Source organism: Rhincodon typus, chromosome 28, assembly GCF_021869965.1.
Source record: "Rhincodon typus isolate 14 chromosome 28, sRhiTyp1.1, whole genome shotgun sequence".
NCBI classification, from domain to species: Eukaryota; Metazoa; Chordata; class Chondrichthyes; order Orectolobiformes; family Rhincodontidae; genus Rhincodon; species Rhincodon typus.
The window spans coordinates 37,846,477-37,872,718 of NC_063359.1; the positions used below are offsets into that span (position 1 = coordinate 37,846,477).

Genomic DNA, 26,242 nt, shown 5'->3' on the forward strand with positions numbered 1-26,242 from the left:
GCCTCCCACTCTCTCCCTATTTATTTCAGAAACCCCTTCTCCTCCCCTTTTTCTGATGAAGGGTCTAGGTCCGAAACGTCAGCCTCTCTGCTCCTATGATGCTGCTTGGCCTGCTGTGTTCATCCAGCCCTGCACCTTGTTATCTTGGTTTCAAGCTGGTATTGTTTTAATTTGAATGTCATAAGCTGCCACCTTGGGTTTAATGCAACTTCATCATCCTGGTTGTAAACTCATTTTGAAAGACTGAACTTCTGATTCTGCTGCTCAGGTAATGAAACACAGAAGGTCAATAGCTGCAAAAATACCAGCAGGATGGCACCACCTGCAACGCTATGTCTTGGATCAAGATACAAACTTTTGGACAGGATAAACAGAGGAAATTAAAAATAAATTCCAGTTTAAAAGAAGAAAACCAAACAGTAGCTCAGATTTCGTGGTTGGGAATAGTTGGTTCAAATGTTCTTCAATGTTAGCTTTAGTTGACCATTAGACACCCTGCTTTGAGGTGATGGACCTTCTTAACTATTGAGGTTCATGCGCTCTGGCGCACGCATAGATTGGGACAGTATCCTGGAACTCCCAACAAGTACAAAACATATAAAACTCAGGATGTCGTTTGACTTGGAATGGACATAGATGGTGCTTGAGCTTCCATGGATCTACTGCCCTTGTCCTTCAGGCAACAGAGGTTGCTGGTTTGGGTTGTGTTCTCGAAGAAGCTGGCAACAGCGCATCCTACAGATATCACAAAGGTAGATATTCTGTGTGCTGGAGGAGAGAGTTAATATTCAAATCTGAAGAGAAGGTGTTGATCTCATGGACTGTTCTGTCCTGGAATAGCGTCAAACTTTCTTGAGCACCGTTGAGGTCCACCATTTGACAAATACAAAGTAAGAGATCATGCACCCAACTTGTAGGTGCTGGAGAGGCTGAGAAATCCGGAAGCGAGGAGTGGGCTATATATTACACAGTGACAGCATTTGGTAGCTGAGGTGCTGCAGTTCTTGCTCAAGGTGACCATTAGGATGTTATGGGGTGAGAGGAACAATATGCAATGGCACTGAATGTTGTGAGAAGGTGCTCATATTCTTTCTTGCTGCAGATATTCATTGTAAATCTTACTCATCACTTATCAATCAGGCGGGGTTGCCCAATTCTTGGAGCACGCAGGCATGGGCTGTCCTATCACCAAAGCAACCGAAAAGTGGAGCTCAACACTGCAACCAGCCGCAACATTCAACTTTATTTTGGAAGGAGGCCATTCATTACATAACTGTTGTAGCCCCACCTAAGGAATACAATAATCAATAGTCAAAGCTCCTCAGACATCACCTTCCAAACCCACAACCACGACCAGCTAGAAGGACATGGGCGACAAACACATTGGAATACCACCAACAGCAAGTTCCCCTATAAACCATACACCATCCTGGCTTGGAACTATAGTCGCTATTCCTTCCTTATCACTGGGTCAAAATCCTATAACTCCCTCCCCAACAGCATTGTGGGTCTACCTACAGCAAATGTACTGCAGCACTTCAAGATAGCAGCTCACCACCACCTTCTGAATTGCTACTAAGAATAGGCCATAAATGCTGGCCTAGCCAGTGACACCCACATCCCATGAACAAGTGGAAACAAAAAGTCATCCATGGACGTTTAGGGAGGCAAATGCAATGTTAGCATTCGTTTTGAGAGGGCTAGAATACAAGTGCAGGGATATACAGTTAAGGTTGTGAAAGGCTCTGATCAGATGGCATTTGGAATATTGTGAGCAGTTTTGGTTTCCGTATCTGAGGAAGGATAGGCTGGCATTGGAGAGGGAGTCCAGAGGAAGTTTACAAGAATGATCCCTGGGATGAAGGACTTGTCATATAGAATCACTTCGGCCCAACTCATCCACGCCAATAAGGTTTCTCAATCTAAACTAGTTCCATTTGTCTGCATGTGGCCCACATCACTCTAAACCTTTCCTTTTCATGTCACTTTTCAAACATTTTTAAAATGTTTAATTAAATGCATCTACCACTTCCTCTGGCCTCTGCTTCACATGAGGGGTGGTCAAGGACTATGGGCCATAATCAATTGGAGTTTAGAAGAATTGGGGTGGCGAGGGAGTTTGAATCTCATTGAAAGTTACAGAATACTGAGAGGCCTGGACAGAGTTGACATGGAGAAGATGTTTCCACTTGTAGGAGAGACTAGGGCCCAAGGGCACAGCCTCACAGTGAAGGGATGACCCTTTATAACAGAGATGAGGAGAAATTTCTTCAGTCAGAGGGCGGTGAATCTGTGAAACTCATTGCCTTAGAAGGCTGTGGAGGCCAAGTCACTGAGTGCCTTTAAGACAGGGATTCATAGGTTCTTGATTAGTAAGGGGATCAAAAGGTACAGGGTGAAGGCAGGGAAATGGGGTTAAGGAACATATCAGCCATGACTGAATGTTGGTACAGAATCAATGGGCCAAACTACAACTTATGGCCACAAAGATTGGCTTCCAATGATCATACCCAACCTCTGTTGTAAAGGTGCAGTTCAGCCGCTGGAGAATTCTCCCCCAATCCCCAAAGGCAGTATCTAGGTTAGTGACCAGTTTTACATGAGCTCTTGTTGGCACAGAAACGCCTGCTGCCTTGATGTCAAGGTCAGTTACAAGGACAGAACACATCCAACGAGAACAGATATCTCTGACCTTTTTATAAGTGTACAGTGGCTTATAAACAATTTCAGATATTAATGTTAGTAATATCAACAGATTGACTCAAATGAAGACAATGATGACTTGCATTTATATATCACCAAATACCTCAAAGCACTTTGCAGCCAGTGGAATACCTTTTGAAATTTAGTCACTGTCTTAACAGAGGAAGCGTGGAAACAATTTAGAAAAGCTACCACAAACAGCAGATAATTTATTTGGTGAGTTGATTGTAAAATAAATATTGGCTAGCAATCTAATTACATTCTTCCCAGGTTTTTTACAATGTTAACCTGCTTAATTCAAATGGGTTAATGCCTTTTCTAAAAAAAAATTAAAATGTCATGAATGCATTAAGCAGTCATCTCTTAAAACCCTAATTAATTTCTAAGCTACTGGACTTTAATGGCATTTAAGAAATCAATTGAAACCCTAGAGTTTCCAGAGCTTATTTTTAACAATGAATTTTTTTTTTGGAAATGCAATGCCTGGCATCAATTTGGAGTGCTGACACAAACATGACAGGCCAATGGCCTCCTTCTGTGCTGTAACCATTCTGCCAATGCTTGCAAAGACATTCCTGCAATGGACGGAAATGTGAATGACAAAATCACTTACATGGAAGAACAACAGAAGCTGCCCATAACAAGGCACTGAGCTGACCGGCCACCGGAGAAGTCACATGGTACAGATCAATAACAATTTCCCACATGGACTGTCTGGCTTACAATGGAAAATGAAGATAATTAAAATAATATTTTATTTTAACCAAACTGCACTGGTCATGAACACGAATCAATATAAAATGGTCAGATATTGAAATTGTTTAAATTAAGAGTCAGGAAACAACAGTAGTTTTCCCTCCACTGATATGTACATTGAGGATTGTAACAAAATCTAGCACTCTTAGCCAAACATCACTCACATTAAACAAATGATTAAAATTAACTGCCTTTCCCCCCTCTGCACTGTGGAAGTGTTATGGAATCTTTCCTTCTATGCAGCGGATTCAAGTGCCTGGATGAAGCAGCAACCAAGTTTTCCAGACAAGCTCTGTGTATCTATTAAAACAAATATTTTTGGCCAACGTGTAATAACTGCAACAAGATCTCTTGCAGGATAAGAGGGAAGAAAAATGGGTGCAGGCCTCAACAAAACTTGCTCCTGATCACTCACTGGATTGTCAATACTAAACACTTGCTTGAAGAGAAGAAACTTTCCAAAACGATGAGAATTGAGACAAGAGAGGAAGTAGATAGGGGAAACCTTTTGGGTCAGGAGTGAGAGAGTTACAGATAAATGTTTCTGCAATTTGTCATGCATCAAGGAAACAGGACAGCCCCAACTAAGAAATCATTCAGTTTACGAGTTAGTTCATTCTATCCCAGGAACAGAATTCTTTTTCTTTCTAAAATAAGCCGCAGGCATTCCAATTTTGTACAGAGGCCGTTTTCTACCTCTATTTCAATGGAGGTCATAAATCAGGAAGAAAACAATTAATTGGTCCAAGCCGCTTAAAATATCTCAGCTGTGACCCAAATATTCTGCTATACTACTTACATGGATTGAAGAATTCATGCCATCACTTTCGTCAGTCTGTGCTGGTAGCTTGCTGAGAAACACTCTCATGACTGTTAATTAGGAGCACTTCTCTCTATTGCTACAGTGACGACACATCAAAAACACATCCAAAGACTTGGAAAATGTATTTTTGTAGCACAAGTCTTTTCTTTACAATTAAAAACTAATTCAGTAAATTGTTAGAAACATTGAAGAGAAAATTTTTAATTATTCTGCAATCCCTTTGTGAAAATCATTGAAACATGGACCAAACTACAACAAGGATCTTTCTGTTCAGTAAACATTAGCTGAAAGGGAAAATACTTTAAACGATTTCAATTTCCCAAGATTCACATTCTAAAACCCACTTTATCCTATTCTGCTATATTCCTTTCAGCATTGTAACGAATCCTCTCCCAAGGTCATTGGAGATGCTAATCACTCACCAGGACTCAGCATGCTTATGAATGACCGATTCCCAAAGCAAAGCAGCTCTCAAACCATTCTGAACTTGGTCATTGCAGGAGGCTCTCAGGAATACAGAAGTGCTCTAAGGATGTCCTCAAAAACATCCCTGAAGAGGGCAAATAGTTCCATAATTCATGGGAAACCCTGGATTTGAGACTGACCAAAATGGAGATGACTCATTTGAGAACATACTAAACACCAGGATTTTCGTCAGGATCACACAAAGGTAAATCAAGGTGTTGGAGAGCATGTGCAAACCTACAAAGAACTCATCTAACCAACCACAAACACCACAATATAGCAGATTATTCTGACTTATCAACCATCTCAGAACACAATTATACCATAAGATAAAGGAGCATTAAAGCCCTTCAGCCTAACAAGTTTGCTCTGCCATTTTATCATTCGATATATGTTTCTCATCCTCATTCTCCTGCCTTCTCCCCATAACTCTTGATCCCCTTACTAATGAAGAACCTATCTCTGTCTTAAAGATACTAAGTGATTTGGCCTCCACAGCCTTCTCCAGCAATGAATTTCACAGATTCACCACCCACTGGCTGAAGAAATTCCTCCTCATCTCAGTTTTAAAGGGCTGTTCCTTCATGGAGGCTGTGCCCTCGGGTCCTAGTCTCTCTGACCAATGGAAACATCTTCTCCATACCCACTCTATCCAGCCCTCTCAGTATTCTGCAAGTTTCACTTGGATACCCCCTCATCCTTCTATGCTCTAACAAGTAGAGACCCAGAGTCCACAACCACTCCTCATATGACAGTGGACCCCCTCCAACGTCAGCACATCCTTAGATACGGGGCCAAAACTGCTCACAATATTCCAAGTGTGGTCTGACCAGAGTACAGCTTCAGCAGTACATCTCTGCGCTCATATTCTTGAAATGAATGCTAACATTGCATTTGCCTTCCTGACCATCAACTGAACCAGCATGTTAACGTGGAGAGAATCCTGAACTATGAAACCATGCACTTCCAGGTGCTCCTCAATCTCATTCTTGATAGTGAGCTTCAAAATCCTACTAACAAGATCAGGCAAACTGGTCTATAGTTTCCCATCTTCTGCCTCTCTCTCTTCTTTAACAGGGCTGTTACATTAGCCATTTTTCAGTCCTCTGGGACCCTTCCAGATTCCAGTGATTCCTGAAAGATCATCACCACCAACGCCTCCACAATCTCTCAGCTATCTCCTTCAGAACTCTGGGGTGTAGTCCATCCGGTTCAGGTGATTTATTCACCTTCCCCAGCACATTCTCTTGATGGCCTCTACACTCACCTCTGCTCGCAACTCTCTTGAAGTTCTGGTCTGCTGCTATTGTCTTACACTGTGAATATGTTGGACAGCGTGGATGCAGCCACCCTTGATCCTGAGGGACTGTCATTTACACGATGGTAATATAAAGGGGAATCCTGTGTCAGTCACTACCAACTGGACCAAAAAAGACAGACTCTAAAAATTGACCTTGGGCAAGTTATTATCCATTTCATTGATATGACATGCTGCAACCCATTTTTACAGCACTTCTAATGTAAAAAGAATCCCACCTATTCCACGTGCCAGCTCCTGGAAATTCCCTCAATTTGAACCAATAACCAGAGACTGCAGCAGAGAAATCTAGTGCAGAACTGAAACAGTACTACATTGTCAGTTGCACCATTTTTCAGACAGAAATTAAACTATAACCCCATCTTTCCCTCAAGGTTTGGTGCAAAATATCCCAAGACACAATTTCAAGAACAGAGGATCCTCTCTGCTATCTTTTACACATTTATCTTTCTCCTAAATACAGACTACCTGGTCATTCGTTCATTGCTCTTTGTGGGACCTTATGTTAGCTGCCGCATTTTTAGTGTTACAACAGTGAATGGCTACTTTTAAATATCAGCTCAAGGATGTGTGCAAATCTCACAAAACAACATGTCGTGCTCAACTTTAGGTGGCTTGAAATGATGACAGTGTTTTAAGTAGTGAAAGTGTTTTTACCACCGAGTTGTTTGGAATGCATTAACATTAACCACACAGTGGACTAGAATCAGATACAGACCAGAACAGGCACTGTGTCACGTGCTCCATGCGGTTTATCAAATAATTTTACATCAGTCCAGCAGCTTGCATGACCATCCCACGTTATCAAACATTGCCACAATCTCTGGGCTGATGATCCAGTACTACGGTCATACCCAAGCCCAAAAACCCTCTCACATTCTGTACTTGGTGATTCTAGTATAGAATTTTTTTGCTGATACAAATAGTTCCATAATTCAGTACCATAAACTATAAAGTAAAATTTTGTAAATTAAGCACAAGCCAAGTATGTACAATATAAGACTTATGTTGAATAGTAAGATTGAAGCAAAAAAAGGACCAACTGAAGTTTTCAGAACTAAGATTTCTCTAGTCCTCCCTACATGCAAACTTAACAATTAACTAGCACCAGCTCATTAAAATTCAATTGCAGTGAATTATCTCAACTTCAACTATTGCCTAGAAAGGAAATCCCAAAGACGACTTGCATCTCATCCCTATTTCGAAATTTTGCTGTGCACAAATGTAACAAAAATAAACACTTGTCCCTGACTGAGAATTACCACAGTAACCTTCAGATACCTTAACATAAAGCCACATGTTGAATTTTTGTAATAACTGGAAGATTCTTGCTTTCTGCATTATTGTGATTCCTGTTTCGACACAGCATATTCTGAGAGAGAGAGAATTTTATCTCTGGTGCACCATTATCAGTGGTGAAACCAGAAGTATCTGTCACTTTTGCATTTCTGTCACACAGAGACAGAGACATACACACAGAAAGAGAGAGAGAGAGACACACACACAGAAAAGAAAGACAAAATATCCCACTGTGCATAGGAGCCACACAATGCTGCAGTTACTGGCAGATTATGAACGTCTCCTGATCAAATAGAGGCTCTACATTACAGCCAGGATTTCCAGTCCAATTCCAATAACAAGACTATTTCAAAACCACGGTAACGTTTTTACTCAAATTTAAATTTCACGTTCCCTTGATTTGAATTTAGTTACATGTGCATCAACATTATTGGTTGAGGATAGCTTAGCCAGAGATCTAAATATATGCCTCAAGGAGAGCTAAAGACTCAATTTATTGTGGACACAAAGTCATCCTTGTGAACCACACTACCAAGCCCCTTAGCTCTGGTTCACCCTTTCACGCTCCAAACTTCATTCTAGCTGCTATTCTCCTGCTCCCTGCCCCTGTGCAACAGGGTTCAACAAAGAAAACAGTTGAGACTGGACACAATGGCACAAAACAGACCATTGTACACAGTGTTTAAATGATGGCGTCCCAAGATTTTCATGTGCCAGTGCCTTTACCTTAAAGTAAATCATTTTATGTAGGATAGAGGAGAAGCAGGCCATTCAGCCCATCGAGACTGCTCTGCCATTTGATGAGATCATGGCAGATCCAATTATTCCAAACTCTACTGCCCTTTTCCCATAATCCTGGATTTCCCTGACTGGCTAAAAATCTCTGTCCATCTCAGCCTTGAATATTCTTATTACCTAGCATCGACAGTCTTTTTGTGGGAACAAATTTCACAGATTCACTATGACAGAGATGAAAACCTTCTTGGTCTCTATCTTCAGTTGGTGGTAGTGGTTTTTTTTGTTGGGGGGGTACTCCAGGGAGAAATTAGCTCTCAAAAGCACTTGACACTAATGCTTGGACAAATTGGAGATTCTACATGGATGAAACTGGAGAAGTTAGAAAAATTCTCACACCCTCTACCTTCCTCTCTAGACAGAGGCAGGATTCCAGGAAGATTCCTTTGCAGCACTGCCTAGTATCAAGATGGCGGTGGAGCGGAGTCCATCTACTCCATCCACTTTTCACCTTTTTTGTCCCATTTCTCTTTTTCTAAAATGTTTTCGTTTATCATCTTACCTCTTAACAGCTTCGATAGAAGGCGTCTTCTCCCAGCCCATACCCAGCAAGGTGGAAGCTTTGTGCCGGCACAGCTGTCTCAGTGAATGACGACCCAGCATGGTGGCTGCGTTCCAGAGGGGCGGTCTCATATAGCAGTCTTGTCCCAGCATGGAGGTCATGTACTGGCATTGAGGTCTTCTTCAGCTACAGCTTCTGGGTATTGCAGAGTCCTGGCCTGGCGGTCTTCTTTGGCATGGAGGTCTTGATCTGGGTATTCCAATAGCCTGGTGTGGCAATCTCGGCCTGGCATGGCAGCTGCCTTGCCCTCAGTTTGGCGGTCTTCTTTGGTGGCAGCTTCTAGGTATTCATCACTTCATTCAGCTTTTCCCGAACTGAAACTGACCCAAGATGAACTTCGCCTTAATTTTTATTTTTTCATAGAATCATATAATCCCTACGGTGTGGAAAGAGGCCATTCAGCCCAAAAAATCCACATGAACTCTGAGGAGTATCCCATCCAGACTCACCCCTCTACCCTATCCCTGTAATCCCCATGGCTAATCCACCTAACCTACACATCCCCAGGCACTATAGGCAATTTAGCATGGCCAACCTACCTAACCTTTCTCCTTATCTATGAATTATGTCATTAATACCAGAACCGTGGTATGGGGACTTATAAAAATTTTCACTGAATTTTTTTTTATGAAAATACATGCGACAATAAATTGCCATTCTGTTCTGCAGGTATAGCTTGTGGGACCAGAGCCTGCTACAAACAAAGTTACACAGCATCAGACAGAGCCAGAAATCCCATAGGAATGCAAACTGATCTCTCTTGACCCATTTGCACCTCAAATTGGATATTCCTGAGACTAAGGTAATTAAAATCAGCCCATTACGTTTCCAGGAAACAAGACACGGAAGAAAATATCATACAGAAAGTCATGCAAGCAACATCAATAAGCTACCTTTGGAAAAATATCCTCGTTGATTTTGCTTTCAACTCTTGACCCATCTTCATGAACTAAAACAATTAATTTTGTGCGTGTAAGGATCAGTGTGGTATCTTTTGTAAGTTTTAGTACCCTTACACCAAAAAAAAATGCAACTATATTTTAAACTTCATTGTATCTTACCAAACAATAGTTAGATTACAAATTACAGAATAATATAATTTTATAGAGCACTTCCTTTTGCATATTTTATGGAAGTATCCACTTAATCCATTTTTTTTCTTTATTCATTCATAGGATGAGGGCATTGTTGGCTAGGCCAACATTTATTGTCCATCCCTAGTTACCCAGAGGGCAGTTAAGAGTCAACCACATTGCTGTGGCTCTGGAGTCACATGTAGGTCAGACCAGGTAAGGATGGCAGTTTCCCTCCGTAAAGGGCATTAGTGAATCAGATGGGTTTTTCTGACAATCGACAATGGTTCATGGTTGTCATTAGACTTTCAATTACAGTTTTTTTTTGTCAAGGTGGGATTTGAACCTGGGTCCCCAGAATATTATCTGGATCTCTGGAGTGACAATTCAGCAATAATACGATTAGGCCATCGCCTTCCCTTTTCTCTTGCCCTTTTCCCAATCTCTTAAAAATTGTTCAAACATTGATTCACTGCCCTTTTAAAAACCAAAAAACACAAAGAAAATTATTTCTACCAACTGTTGCTATTAAGGCACTGTCCAAGCAAAACAGTTGGTAGTCTTATTTCCCTTATCACCACCTTCATTCTTTTTGAAGAAGTGGTTTGGGTAATTGAGTGGCTAGTCAGTGAACTAATATGAAACTAAACAAATGCCTGGTTGTGAGAGATAAGGAGGTCTCTAACATGCTCAATACCTTTTAAATAATGCACTTGGTCTAGAGTGCATTCTATTATTTTTACTTGTTTTTCACTTCATCATGGTTTCTTAGAAGTCATATGTTCATGGACCCTCAAAATAGTTGGAACAGTCTGGAACCTAAAATAGACAGCATTGCCATGCCATTATAACTCTTTTCTAATAGTGTAAGGAGGTTGATTTAACTTTCACTTCACAAGGTTGTCTACATGTGGAACCACAGGAGATGGGAAGAGATACTATATGAGTACTTTGCATCACGTTTTACTGTGGAGAAAGACAGGGAGACTAAGGAACTTGGCGAAATAAATATTGGTGTCTTGAAAACAGTCTACATTAGAGAACAGGTAGTGCTGAAGGTCTATAAAACAAGCCACAAAGGTGGATGAATCCCTGGGACCTAATCAAGTGTATACCAAGAGGTTGGGTGAAGTTAGGGGAGAAATTACGGGACCCGTTGCAGAGATATTTGTATCTTCTACAGTTACAAGTGAGGTGCCAGAGAACTGGAGGGTGGCTAATATAGTGCCTTTATTTAAGAAAGGCTGTAAGAAGAAGGCTGGGAATTATAGATAGTGAGTCTGACTTCAGTGTTGTGTAGTTGTTGGAAGGTGATTCTGAAAGATAAGATTTACATGTATTTGGAGAGACATGAACTGATTAGGGACATCAGCATAGCTTTGTGCATGGGAAATCATGTGTCACAAACTTGATTGAGTTTTTTTGAGGATGTAACCAAAAAGATTGATGAAGGCAGAGCGGTAGATGTTGCCATGTGAATTACAGTTGACGAGGTTCAACATGGTAGACTGATTAATACAGTTAGATCACATGAGATTCAGGGATAGCTTGCCCATTGGATACAAAATTGGCTTGACGGTAAGAGACAGAGGGTAGTGGTGGAGGGTTGGTTTTCGGACAGGAAGCCTGTGACCAGCAGTGTTCTACAGGGATCGGTGCTGGGTCCACTGTTGTCTATCATTTATAAAAATTGTTTGAAGAAGAATTTAGGAGGCATGGTTAGTAAGGTTGTGGATGACACCAGAATTGGTGGTATAGTGGCCAGTGAAGAAGCTTATCTAAGTTTACAAAGAGATCGTAGTCAATTGGGTCAATAGGCTGAGGAGTGGAAGATGGAGTTTAATTTGGTTAATTATGAGGTATTTCATTTTGGTAAAACAAACAAAGGCAGGATTTATGCAATTAATGGTAGGGACCGAGGTAGTGTTGTCGAACAGAGAGACCTAAGGGTTCAGGTACATAATTCATTGGAAGTGTTATCACAGGTAGACAGGGTGGGTAAGAAAGCGTTTAACACACTTGCCTTCATTACTCAGACCAATGAGTATAGGAGTTGGGACGACATGTTGAGGTAGGACAGGACGTTGACAAGGCCACTTTTGGAGTATGTGCACAGTTCTAGTTGTCCTGCCAAATGAAGAATCTTATTAAATTGGAGAGGGTTCAGAAAAGATTGACAAGGCTGTTGCCAGGACTGGAGGGTTAAGTTATGGGGGAAGCTGGGATTGTTTCCACTGGAGCACAGGAGGTTGAGGGGTGACATTATAGAGATTTTTAAAATTGTGAGGGGCATAGATAAGGTGAATAGCAGAAGGTTTTCCCCCCTTAAGGAGGGGGATTTCAAAACTAGGGAACACATTTTTAAGGTGAGACGAGGAAGATTTAAAAAGGGACCTGAGGGACAACTTTTTCCAAAGAGGATGGTGCGCATATGGAATGAACTACCAGAGGAAGTGGTAGATGTGGGTACAGTTACGGGAAAGGTTTAGAGGGCTATGGGCCAAATTCAGACCAATTTAGTTTGGGCAAAGACAAGGTGAACTAAAAGGTCTGTTTCTGTGCTGTATGACTATGACTCAATTCACTTGATGACTTGTTACTGTGCATTCTGCAGCGACAGTAAGTCAGCACTGGAGAGAAAGCATAGATCTATTGATGGGGGCACCAATCAATTGCGGTCTGGATGATTTGGGCTTTTCAGGTGTTGTCGCAACTTCGCCCATCCAGTCTAGTCCATTTCACCTTACCCACAAATTCAACCAGCGTCTGAGCAATAAAGCAATGGTAAACACTGCAGCACGCTAAATGTGCCAGGTAATGGATAAAGGGCCAGAAGAGGTTTGGTGTGGTCAAACATTTAGACCAAAAGACACTGCAGCAGAATTAGGTCACATGGCCCAAGTCTGCTCCACCACTTGATCATGGTTGACGTTTCTCAACCCCATTCTCTTGCCTTCTCCCTGTAACCCTTGATCCCCTTACTAAATCAAGAACCTATTATTTCTTAAAGACACTCAACGACTTGACCTCCACAGTCTTCTGTGGCGACGAGTTCCAAAGATTCACCACCCTCTGGCTGAGGGAATTCCTCCTCATCTAAAGGGTCATCCCTTCACTGAGGCTGTGCCCTTGGATATCAAGTTCTTTTGGGCCAGGAAGACCACAACAACTACTCTAGAAAACTTGGGTCTTATTTATACTGGGCAACCCCTACATGACTGTAAATGAACCGATCCCAATATCATTTTAGGCAGCAATGAGGAACTGTTTGCATCAGGTCCTAGCAATGACATCCTGCAACCTGAACTCCCCTTCCAATCTGAATTTCATTTGCTTGAGCCCAAGTCCCAGCCAGAAATAACGTTTGATTAATTAAATCTCTCTTAACTTCAGCTTGCTCCCCACACGGCTCCTCCTTCCAAGTTTGAGTTGAAAGAAAGCAAGCTACTTAATATAGAAGCCAGAACTGGACCTCTATACAACTGGCACAACAGTGACATTGCAAACCGCTATAAATATCAAAAGGCAAGTAGCAATTTCTCAGTTTTTGTTGATGAACTATCTTTGATTTAGACACAAGTCAGCCTCAATACCAGGGACCAGGTTTTACAAGCATCATGCCAATGGCAACTAACTCTCACTAAATGCCATTTTTCTTGTTACAAATCAGAAAACTGATGTCTATTTCCACTTATTAATGTAATTAGAGCAATAGCTCACAAGTGCAATATAGTTTTTTCTCCCCCCAGCAGTTTCAGCTGTTTCCTAACCAACAAATTTTCCAGAAGGAGAATTTTCTCCATGATTGACAACCCACCAATAAACATCTTTGAAACATTCCACATTTTTTAAGGATATAATTTTATTAGCTGTGCGTTACAAAACAAATTCCTTTGCTTTCTGCTTAATGGAAGTTTAGTGAGGTTGTGTGTTATTTTCACATAACTTTGCACCTTCAGTTTTCCCACATTTCATCACCCATCCAAGTAACACAGACTAAACAATTATGAGGAAGAATTCTGAGCCTGGCTCTCATTTTACTGAAGAGTATGCTCTCAATTGTGATTTTCTCACATGGTAATATAGAAGTACAAGAGCTCAACATAAAATTCTTCCTCAATTATTACATTAAATACAATGCTTCTTCAAAAAAAAAAGACACGCAACAAAAAAAACCTATATTTGTTTTAGCTTAGTTCTCAAATTCAGTAAAATCAAACCGTCCTACTTATTAATTCACCATAAAAACAATCAAAATAAAAAATAGAAATTGATGGAGAAACTGAGGAGGTCTGGCAGCATCCATACAGAAAAAAAAGAGTTAACATGGAGTCTGGTGACTCTTCGTCAAAACCAAATGTTAACTCTGCCTCCTCTTACAGAAGCTGCTGAGTATCTCCAGCAATTTCTGTTTTTTTGTTTCAGATCCTCAGTATCTGTAGTTCTTTGTTTTATTAAGGAGCTTTCTGAAATTACTCAGGACTCAGTGTCAAAAAATAATTCAAGTAGCAGGCTAGGCAAACCAGCAGCAATATTATCAAAAGCTACAGCGCGTATCTCTTTAATTGAGATAAGGGCAATTTACAGATCAAATATGTAGCTTCTGTAAGGCTGTTGTTATTTCAAAATGTATTTCCAACCGTTTACTCTAGACCTCTCAGAATTAGAAAACTGGAAAACAAAAAGCATAATATTTCACAATGCTGAAGTTATTCTGTACAGTGCAAGTAGTTAGTAGCAAACTAAAGAATTACTTAATGGCATAAGATGCAATGATTCAAGCAAGAGGCCATAAAACATTCTGGCTAAATACAGTGTTTAATAAAAACTGGCAAGATTTCTGCAAACAATATAACTACAATGGATGACTACATTGCACAACTAAATGCAAATTAAATGTTAAATTATTTCTAAAATGCAGTAGAACAAAGGTAACTGAAGGGATTCTATGTGCTTGGACCAACCAGAAGGAAATAACTGCATATTAGCAGTTATACAATAATTCTTGACATTCAGCTTTGTTCAAACCAGTTTTCAAACAATACCATTGCATACCTCTCAAGCATGAATAAAACGGACCAATCAAATCAATCAGAACACTTTAGTCAGTTTTGTAAGATTTAAGTAATATGGTTTTAGTTAAGATGCAGGATAATTGGTTCCTTCAATTTCCAAATTTTCAAAAATTCTCAAAAAAAGAGAAACACCAGAGCTGGATTAACTTTTAACGTTGAAAATACAGCTCAGCAGCCTTTGCAAGATTTCTCAAAAAGCCAAGGTTGTTTGCTAAGTCTCTTCTTGTCATATCATGTATATTTTGATAGAACCTTAATACGAACAGGCAAAGAAGGCAACCTTGAATGAACTCTAAAACCTGCTCAAATAATTCTCCATTCTGCAAAGTCATCAAGCCTCAGACCCTGAATAGTCATAGCTGACGTAATGAAAATTACATGCAAAGATGCAGAAATTGTTTCAAGATGGCTAAAATGATGTAAATTTTAAACTGAGTTGACAATGGGGACATGTTTGCGGGTTAGACTGATCAGCACCGCACTGGGACAAGTTAATTTTTTTTTGCTTTAGATGCATTATGGCCATTCACTCCAAAGAGTAACGCTCACCAGCAAGCATACATCATTACCTATTAAACGAATAACTGAATAAGTTTGCCTATTTGCTCATTATGGAGGACAGCAAAAGAAAAAAATCTCCTTAAAATGTGACTGATTGAACAATGTAGAAAGCAATGAGGTAAATCGCACATCATATCACACAGACAACTCATTCTTTTACATTTACTGTTAAAATTGCTCTATAAAACCTTTTCCACAGAAAAGGGAAAAGCAACACTCATTTTTCAAAATGCACTAAATGCAGACAGTTTTCTATAACAGCTATTTTAACTTTATGAACTTTTTTCACATTAATAAATACATTTAACAACTGCAGGACTGTTTGTTCAAGGAATTAAAATGGTATTCTGTCAAAGCTTTAAAGCAGCATCAATTGTGCTAGACATGCAACATACCCTCTAAACTTTCTGAAAGAAAGCAGCATTGCTCTCGGACCACAAGAATCTTCACACTACCTTTACTGGCTCCTGCACATTTTTCTGTGTCTGCCCATGTCGCTTTCCGTCAGCATCACTCCCATCCTCTCTGTCACTGGGTTTCCCCTGTGTTTCAGTTGCATTGTTCAAGTTACTGGTCTGTTCCCTCCCCATACCTGCATTCTGACACACCACATTCAGAAATATATTATACAGATACTCATATATAGCTTTAAGCATCCTATATCTTAATAGTTCAAAGCTAAAAAAAATTGCTGTACTCCTAATGGGGAAATGCTGCAGCACGATACACTGTGGTACATAAACTGAACAACAGGCCACAAAGGTTGTGAAAGTTAATGCAGAGGAGAATCATTTTCCCTGCAGTGTCGCAAAACCTGCAGACTCAATGCAGTACTTTACTAACCATTCACAGAACAAGATACTAAGATGCCTTATTAAAGAACCACCCTTTAGCCAACCAAATTATTGATCTTGACCTGAAGCATCTTTGGAGTCACTGTTGATGAAAAGCTGCTGAGTAGTTTGTGTAAATCCACGTAATTTTTCATGTGTCAGATTAGAATACCTGTATCAGACAAGCTCATGGAAAATACAATCAACATTAACTAGCACCTTTATTTCCTCTATCGATTCCATGAAAACAGGAAGAGCTCAATGAATGCCGACTCCACTCAGTACATAATTGTATAAAAACAGTAATTAATCAGAGGTTTTCCACATGACTTATCATCACTCTCAGCCTACATTTACTACAAAATAATTTAATTCCTCTATTTTGAATATGTAGGCAACCAGGGCTCAATGATACAAAACTAGCATAAAACAAAATGAATATGACAATAAAAGTCCAATTCTGAATAATATGACCCCAAATTTAATACTTTAAATCTGGTACAGATTAAATACATGTTTGTTTTAAAATGAAACATAGGAGGTATGGTTAGTAAGTTTGCAAATGACAACAAAATTGGAGGTGTCATGGACAGCAAAGAAAGTTACCTCAGAGTACAGTGGGATCTTGATCAGATGGGACAATGGACTGAAGAGTGGCAGATGAAGTTTAATTTAGATAAATGTGAGGTGCTCGGTTTTGGAAAGGCAAATCAGGGCAGGACTTATACACTTAAATATTAAGGTCCTGGGGACTGTTGCTGAACAAAAAGAACTTCAAGTGCACGTTCATAGTTCCTTGAAAGTGGAGTCGCAGGTAGACAGGATAGTGAAGAAGGCGTTTGGTATGCTTGCCTTTATTAGTCACCACACTGAGTATAGGAGTTGAGAGGTTATGTTGCAGCTGTACAGGACATTGGTTAGGTCACTTTTGGAATACTGCATGCAATTCTGGTCTCCCTGCTATAGAACGCATGTTGTGAAACTTGAAAAGATTCAAAAAAGATTTAGAAGAATGATGCTGGGTTTGGAGGCTCTCAGGTATAGAGAGTGCGAATAGGCTGGGGCTATTTTCCCTGGAGCCTCGGAGGCTGAGGGGTGACCTTATAGAGGTTTATAAAATCATGAGGGGCATGGATAGGCTAAATAGACCAGGTCTTTTCCCCAGGCTGGGTTGGGTGGGGAAAAGGTTTCCAAAACTACAGGGCATAGGTTTACGGTGAGAGGGGAAGGATTGCAAAGGGACGTAAGGGGCAACTTTTTCACGTAGAGGGGACTGTATGTATGGAATGAGTTGCCAGAGGAAGTGGTGGAGGCTGAAACAATTACAACATTTAAAAGGCATCTGGATGGATATATGCATTGGAAGGGTTTAAGAGGGATATGGGCCAAATCCTGGCAAATGGGACCAGATTTATCTAGGACGTCTGGTCAGCATGGACAAGTTGGACCGAAAGGTCTGTTTCCGTGCTGTACATCTCCATGACTCTATGAAACATAAGATAATCAATATATTGCCTAGGTGGCTAGATTTCACACCAGCGAAGCAACATTAAAATGCAAAGTTTTATCGAATGGGTAAAAAAGGTAAAATTGTCATAGTTTTACTAGACCATAATGCTGCTCTCTCATTACAGAAGCACGACTGGTGGTGGTTTAACCAGAGGGTCACCACACCCCAAGTGAGGGGAGAGGTTATGAAAGAAAAGAGTCCTTCATTGTGGCTTCAGCCAGTGCAAGAATAAACACACACTGTCGCCATCACTCTGCATTGCAAATCACCAACCCCATCTTTTGTACAGGTACTAACACACTGAAACAATAAATATGAATAAGTTTGGTTTCCAAATCCACGTACTTTAGGATTTGTCTAGTTATAGAGTCATACAGATATACAGCACGGAAACAGACCCTTCATCCAACTTGTCCATGCTGACCAGATATCTTAAATATACCTAGTCCCATTTGCCAGCATTTGGCCCATATCTCTCTAAACCTTCCTATTCATATCCCCATCTAGATGCCTTTTAAATGTTGTAATTGTACCAGCCTCCACCACTTCCTCTGGCAGCTCACTCCACACAAGCACCACCCTCTGCATGAAAAATTTGCCCCTTAGGTTCCTTTTAAATCTTTCCCTTCATACCTTAAGCCTATGCCCTCTAGTTTTGGACTCCCCCACCCCAGAAAAAAGACCCTGCCTGTTTACTCTATCTATGTCCCTCATGATTTTACAAACCTGTATAAGGTCACCCCTCAACCTCCCATGCTCTAGGGAAAATAGCCTCAATCTATGCAGCCTCTCCCTATACCTCAAAACCGCCAATCCTGGCAATATCTTCATAAATCTTTTCTGAACCTTTCCAAGTTTCACAACATCCTTCCTGTAGCAGGGAGACCAGAATTGCACGCAGTATTCCAAAAGTGGCCCAACCATTGTCCTGTACAGGTGCAACATGACCTCCCAACTTCTATACTCAATGCACTGACCAATAAAGGCAAGCATACCAAATGCCTTCTTCACTATCCTATCTACCTGCGACTCCACTTTCAAGGAACTATGACCCTGCAGTCCAAGGTCTCTTCGTTCTGCATCATTCTCCAGGACCTTACTATGATGTGTATAAGTCCTGCCCTGATTTGCCTTTCAGAAACGCAGCACCTCACATTATCTAAATTAAACACCATCTGCCACACCTCGACTCATTGGCCCATCTGATTGAGATGCTGTTGTACTCTGAAGTAACCTTCTTCCACTACACCTCCAATTTTAGTGTCATCTGCAAACTTACTAACCATACCTCCTATGTCAACATCCAAACCATTTATGTAAATGACAAAAAGCAGTGGACCCAGCACCGATCCTCGTGGCACACCACTGGTCACAGGCCTCCAGTCTGAAAAGCAATCCTCCACCACCACCCTCTGTCTTCTACCTTCAAGCCAGTTCTGCATCCAAATAGCTCTCCCTGTATTCTGTGTGATCTAACCTTGCTAACCAATCTATCACGAGGAACCTTGTCGAATGCCTTACCAAAGTCCATACACACGATGTCCACTGCTCTGCCCTCACCAACCGCTTTGTTAATTCTTAAAAAAACTGAATCAAGTTTGACAGACACAATTTCCCAAGCACAAAGCCATGTTGACTATCCCTAATCAGTCCTTGCCTTTCCAAATACATGTATATCCTGTCCCTCAGGATTCCCTCCAACAACCTGCCCACCACCAGTGTCAGGCTGGCCGGTCTATAGTTCTTTGGTTTTTCCTTTCCACCTTTCTTAAATAGTGGCACCACGTTAACCAACCTCCAGACTTCCAGCATCTCACCCGTGGCTATCGATGATACAAATATCCCAGCAAGAGGGCCCAGCAATCACTTCCTTAGCTTCCCAAGTAGTTCTAAGATATACCTGATCAGGTCCTGGGGATTTATTCATCTTTATGCATTTTAAGACATCCAGCACCTCCTCCTCTCTAATATGGACATTTTTCAAGATGTCACTATTTACTTCCCCAAGTTCTCTATTATCCATATCCTTCACCACAGTAAACTACTCATTTAGTATCTCCTCCATCTCCTGCGGTTCCACACATAGGTGGGCCTTGTTGATCTTGAAGGGACCCTATTCTTCACCTAAATACCCTTTTATCTTTAATGCATTTGTAGAATTCCTTTGGATTCTCCTTAACCCTATTTGCTAAAGCTCTCTCATGTCCCCATTTTGCCCTGATTTCCCTCTTAAGTATATTCCTACTGCCTTTATACTCTTCTAGGGATTCATTCAATCTCTGCTGTCTATACCTGACATATGCTTCCTTCTTTTTCTTGACAAAAATGTCAATTTCTCTAGTCATCCAGCAATCCCTACACCCGTCAGCCTTGCCCTTCACCTTAACAGGAACATATTGTCTCTGGACTCTCGCTATTTCATGTTTGAAGGCTTCCCATCTTCCAGCCGTCCCTTTACCTGCAAACAACCGTCCCCAATCAACTTTTGAAAGTTCTTGCCTAATACCGTCAAAACTGGCCTTCCTCCAATTTAGAATTTTAACTTTTAGATACGGTCTATCCCTTTCCTTCACTATTTTAAAACTAATAGAATTATGGTCAATGGCCCCAAAGTGCTCCTAAATTACACTTCAGTCACATGTCCCAGCTTAGTTTCTGTGACTAGGTCAAGTTTTGTACCTTCTCTAGGACGTACATACACATACTGAATCAGAAAATGGTTTTGTACACACTTAAATTCCTCTCTATCCAAGCTCTTATCACTGTGGCAGTCCCAGTCTATGTTTAGGAAGTTAAAATCCCCTACCATAACCACCCTATTATTCTTACAGATAACTGAGATCCCCTTACAAATGTGTTTCTCAATTTCCCGCTGACTACTTGGGGGTCTATAGTACAATCCCAATAACATGACCACCCCTTTCTTATTTCTCAGTTCCACCCAAATAATTTCCCTGGATATATTCCCAGGAATACCCTCCCTAAGTACAGCCGTAATGTTATTCCTAATCAAAAATGCCACACCCCCTCCTCTCTTGCCCCCCTTTCTGTCCTTCCTATTGCATCCATACCCTGGAACATTAAACTGCTAGTCCTGTCGATCTCTGTAATTACTATGATATCCCAGTCCCATGTTCCCACCATATCCTAAATGATTGAACAAGATTCAAAATTAGAAATAACTATAAAATAAAATGCCTCAACAATTGGGGCAAAGCACTTACGCTTAGATAGTTAACTGAGGTGCTTTGTTTAAAGCAACATGATGTGAACATAAGTGGCAGACTTAGCATTTCCTGACCATATCTTGACGCCCTGGAGGTGATCACAGACGGCTACCTTGTCAGAACAACTGCAATCCACGTTGTGAAGGTTGTGTTAAGTTTTGAGTTTCAGAATTTTATAGAATGTTGATGATGGAATAATGGTATACCTGAATCAAGATGGCAGGTGACATTGGTGATAGTCAAGTATTTTCTTCTGTCATCATTTTATTATTATGTTAGTTTAGATAAATTAGGGCCCACCTTCAGCTTACATTGCAGAGGAACAGCTGTGGCAAAACTTGTTACAGCATCCAATGTTCAGTAAGCAGCCACAAGTTTTAGTCTGTATTAAGGCTCATCCTTTCACATTAGGAAATGCAAAATTCAGTTTGAAATGTGGCATTTTCTGACACTATCTTTCACTATGAAATATGCACAACTATGTATGGAACAGAACTATGTTTATGGGAGGAGATGGAGGACTAATAACAGAGGGATAAAGTTGCCATTGTCCTACTGAATCATGGCAGCTCTCTCATTAGCGATACTAAGACAACTCAGCATCATAGAATCCCTACAGTGTGGAAACAGGCCATTCGGACCATCAATTCCGCGCTGATTCCAAAGAGCACTCTACCCAGACGTACCCCACACCCCAACCTTATCCCCATAACCCTGCATTTCCCATGGCTAATCCACCTATCCTGCACATCCCTGAACATTACAGGCAATTTAGCATGACCAAACCACTCAATGTGCACATCTTTGCACTGTGCGAGGAAACCCATGCAAACATGGGGACAACATGCAAACTCCACGCAGAGAGTTGCCCAAGCGTGGAACTGAACCCGGGTCCCCAGCGCGGTGAGGCAGCAATGCTAACCACTGAGCCACCGTGATGCCCAATTGAGGGTCACCACACCTCAGGCAAGGGAAAGGTTGAGAAGAAGAGGACAGTCCATTTTTGAACCCACACTGTTGGCATCCATATAGGACTACAGGGCAGTTAGAACAAGTACAAAGAACAAAGGTGGAATCTCCCAGGCCTGGTGCAAGAAGGGGCATCTCCCTGCATTGCAGGTCAAAAAGTGACATGACATGACAAATTGTGCTAAACAAGATTTCTGAAAAGGGACAAAAAAATTCTGCATGCTAATCTAAATGAGGACTAATCCTTCTGAACCATAACTCAACTGCTTAAGTGTGCTTGTGGCATCAGCACTTGCAAGATTAAAAAACTAGTGCTATTCTTTCTTTCAGTAGATATACAACTCCCATGGTTGATTCCCTGAAAATCCCACACAATTGGTTCAGCACTTTTATAATTTAAAGTCTCTTAAAATAACAAAGGGTCTTAGAAGTGGGACAAACAATGCAAATTACTGCCCCAGTTCAAATCAAAATTGATACAAACAGCAATATCATTTAATAAACATCAGTAAAATGCGCAACAATGAAATAGGACCTTCTACAAAACAGCTGACTGAAAACAAGTGCAGCAGTTAATAAGAGGCGCATGAGACAGTACAGTAAGTGCCAAGACAGGGTTATTTGGGAATACACCTGCTTTTGTATAATAGTCAGAACGTGTGCAAATACACGGCAAATGGGACTAGACTGAATTAGGATATCTGGTCAGCATGGACAAGTTGGACCAAAGGGTCTGTTTCTGTGCTGTACAACTCTATGATTCTGACTTTACATATGGATCTAAACCTATGTTCTGTGTAATTTCTCCCTACTGCTTCACATGCAAGGCAGTTTTTTGTTTGTGCCTAATTAAATAACTTGGTCTAAAAATACCACGACAATTCTGGAAGGACTAAACCTCAGCTGCATTTGGAGAGAACACTGGAGTGAAGTAATGGTAGCAAGCCTGCTAGCAGCAATATTGGGATGAACTAAGAATCTCGCAATGTTATAGCATTTTCAATTAATTACACATAACCTATTTCCTAGCGCACATGAAATATACCTAGTGACATGTTGTAAGATGGATTAAAACCTCAAGGACACCCAAGAGGACTCAAAGCTTTTTTTTCTTTATACTGAATACTGAAACATTTTAACTTCATTTTTATGCATCTGCATGACAGAGGCACAAGTGATTGCACGTAGGCTGTATGCTTCACATTGTATACCAGGTGATAAAAGCTGCACTTTTTTCACTCGAGATTTAAAAAAAATCATATTTTGACATGCTACAAACAGCACAAAACACTAGCTCTAACTTTACAAAGTGACTCCGTAAGTGTAAACCTCATGCTAGTCACTAACGTGATAGATAGCCACAACAGACCACAACACTAATCTTTATTCAATACGTCATGACAACAATCAAACAAAGCTAAAGCACTTCATAAACATCATTTCAACCCTCGAATGAAATTACAGGTTTAAAATTTATATCCATTCACGTAGCAGGATGGTTGGTTATATTTCATTTTCGGAGCTTCTGCACAAATAAAGCAAATAATAGAACTAATAAAATACCAATGCTACACAAAACAAAAGCCACAAGAACAGCCTTAAAAACAAATCTGGGATAAAGTTATCAAATTTTTCATTAACACTTAAAAACAAAAACAAAAGCAATCTACTGAAAACAGAAATCAATTCAGTAGCCTCAACATCTGTGTCAAAGGAAAATCTAAGAATAAAGGTCACATTATAAAGTTTCAGATTCAGACAATAATATAAAGTAAATTTACTGTAACAATACCACTTATCCTGTTGCTTTTGGGTTTTGCTATTAGTTCTATGAGTAGCTGACTGTTCATTTAATTCAGCAATCTTATTCCTGAACAAACACGCCTGCGTGAAAGTTTTAAATTAGAAAATGCTAAGATTTTGATGGGCTTTAAAAAATATATTCTATCCTATAAGTCATAGATTATATGCTTGAATATAGGTTGACCAGGGCTCAAGATATTTCCTTCAGTCAATCGCTCCCTGCCCCCACCAAATCCCAGGCTTTTTGAGACACAGTCTCAAGGTCTACTTTGTTATTTTCAGGGCTCCTTTCTCCTCACCAGTTCCTTTATGAGATTATTCTACACTCATTTTCTGATGTAGGAACACTATTATAAAATAGTTGGAAATTCAGAGGCACAGTCTCCAGGCCTTGATCCTTAGTTCAACAGAGAATCAATCCTTCCAGATCTCACGGCTAAATCAAATTAAATAAATAAGCAAGCAAAAAAAATACTCAAAAGACGAGTTATAACTGCACTTAAATCAGTCACATACAATAACAGCTCTGGCCCAATTTTGTACAGACATGGATCCCAGTGCTATGGTACAATCTTATTACAAAGTTTCTAAGGCACATTACAAACTTGAGCTAAAGACTGACAAAGGTTTGATATATAACTGGCTCCAAGCAGCCAGCCTTTCTTATTCAGTGTTTTGTACAACTTCAGGATACCTCAAACAAACCTCCCAGTACAGCCAAGAATCTAGGTCTATAACACTGAGCACAATGCATTTCCCAGAGCACTTTCTGAGCACCAGACTCCTCTCAGGCTGGGTCACTGAATGATCACTGTCATTGGGCCAGAACACACTACAACTTTGCCACAATCACAGCCTTCTTCTCCCCTGCCTTTGCAACTCCTCCAATCACAGAGAAAAATAGAGTTACCGATTCGAGTCCAGCGATCCTTTGAAACATTAACTGTTTTTCATTCCACAGATGCTGGCAGAACTGCTGAATTTCTCCAGCACTTTCTATTTTTGTTTCAGATTTCCAGCATCCACAAGTTTTTTTTTGTTTTACTTGGTCCAATGGGTTTATTTTAAAGAGAATCCTAAAGGTTGAGAGAGTTAGGAGGAAATTGCACATGTGAAGAAGTGCAATCAGCTCAGCTCGAAAATTTCCTCTCTAATTCTCTCACTCTTTAAAAAGAGCCCTCATGCCAAACTCTCCTAAACTAATGTTTCCAATCGTGACTCAAGTGACTATTTTTTCCTTCATAACAGCCTTATGAAGCGTCATGGGACACTCTCCTATAGTAAAGGCACAATACTGATGCAGTTGATTGTCATAAGCCCTTAGCTACTTGGAGTGGCATCTCAGGTCTTTTATGTTCATCTGACAGAACATGTGTTTTAGACAGGATATTTTAAAGTTAACACACTCTGGAACACCAAGCCATTCTGGGCACCACAAAAAAAAACACAACGTGGACACTTAATGCTGAGCCGCTAGGTAAGATCCACAGAGAGAGAAACAGAGTTTGTGACCTCACTGGACAGCAACATACAGGATTTGGAGGCTTGACTTGCTCAGTATTTCTAGAATTTTTTTTGTTTCTGATTTCCAGCATGCATCGTACTTTGCTTCTGTATTAATATATCCCTTTGAATTTGCAGCACCCAGAACTGCTGACAATACCCCAGGGTGTGCTTTATTATCACAAATGTTATCTTTCAGGTGATACATTAAAACCTCCCATGGTACCAATCCAAAGTCCTAGACTGGATGAGATTGCATTGATACAGCATCTTTAGCTTAGAATAATATCATGTGGCACATCACAGGAGCATGAAGAAACTGACCACTTATTTCTTAGAATTGCATTTAAAACACAGATGTACAGTCATCCAGCTATAACCAAGACACAAACAGAAACATTAGGATGGGTGACTGAAAGGAAAGAGGGAGATTCAAAGAGGATCTCTAAAAGAGACAGGGGGGCCAGAAGCTGAAAGTTAAGAGAAAATTTGAGAATTCAACCATCCACTGGCTTAAAGTCCAGAACTTAGTCCGTAAATCTTTAAACATCCAGCTTCAAGATGCTACTGAAAATGAGCCAGGTTTTTGGTCACCAGTCCGATCATCTGAGTGATTACCAGGTGACTATAGTATTGTAGAACGGCTACAGCACTGAAGGTAGTCATAAGGCCCATTGTGTCTGTGTTGACCCTCTAAAGGACGAGTGTCTTTCCATGAGGTCACCCCCAGTGGACACTGCCCCTTCAGCCCCAACAAGCACTGCCCCTTCATTCCCGCTGCTGCCCAGCAGCAGGATCAGCCCACAGCAGACACTGCATCCCCACCCCTGTCACAGCAGGATCTGCCGCCATATTCCACCCCCACAGCACAAAGTGGCCCCTCACAGCACGATCTGACCACTCACACACTCCCCTCACACACCACCCCACCTCACAGCAGGATCAGACCCCTCACACACCCCCCTCA

General features: G+C 40.7%; 1 protein-coding gene across 1 annotated transcript in view; it reads right to left on the bottom strand.

Moving 5' to 3' along the window:
* slc25a25b (solute carrier family 25 member 25b) overlaps positions 1-26,242 on the bottom strand; it is a 44,197-nt gene that overhangs the window by 17,082 nt on the left and 873 nt on the right. The window lies entirely within an intron of this gene.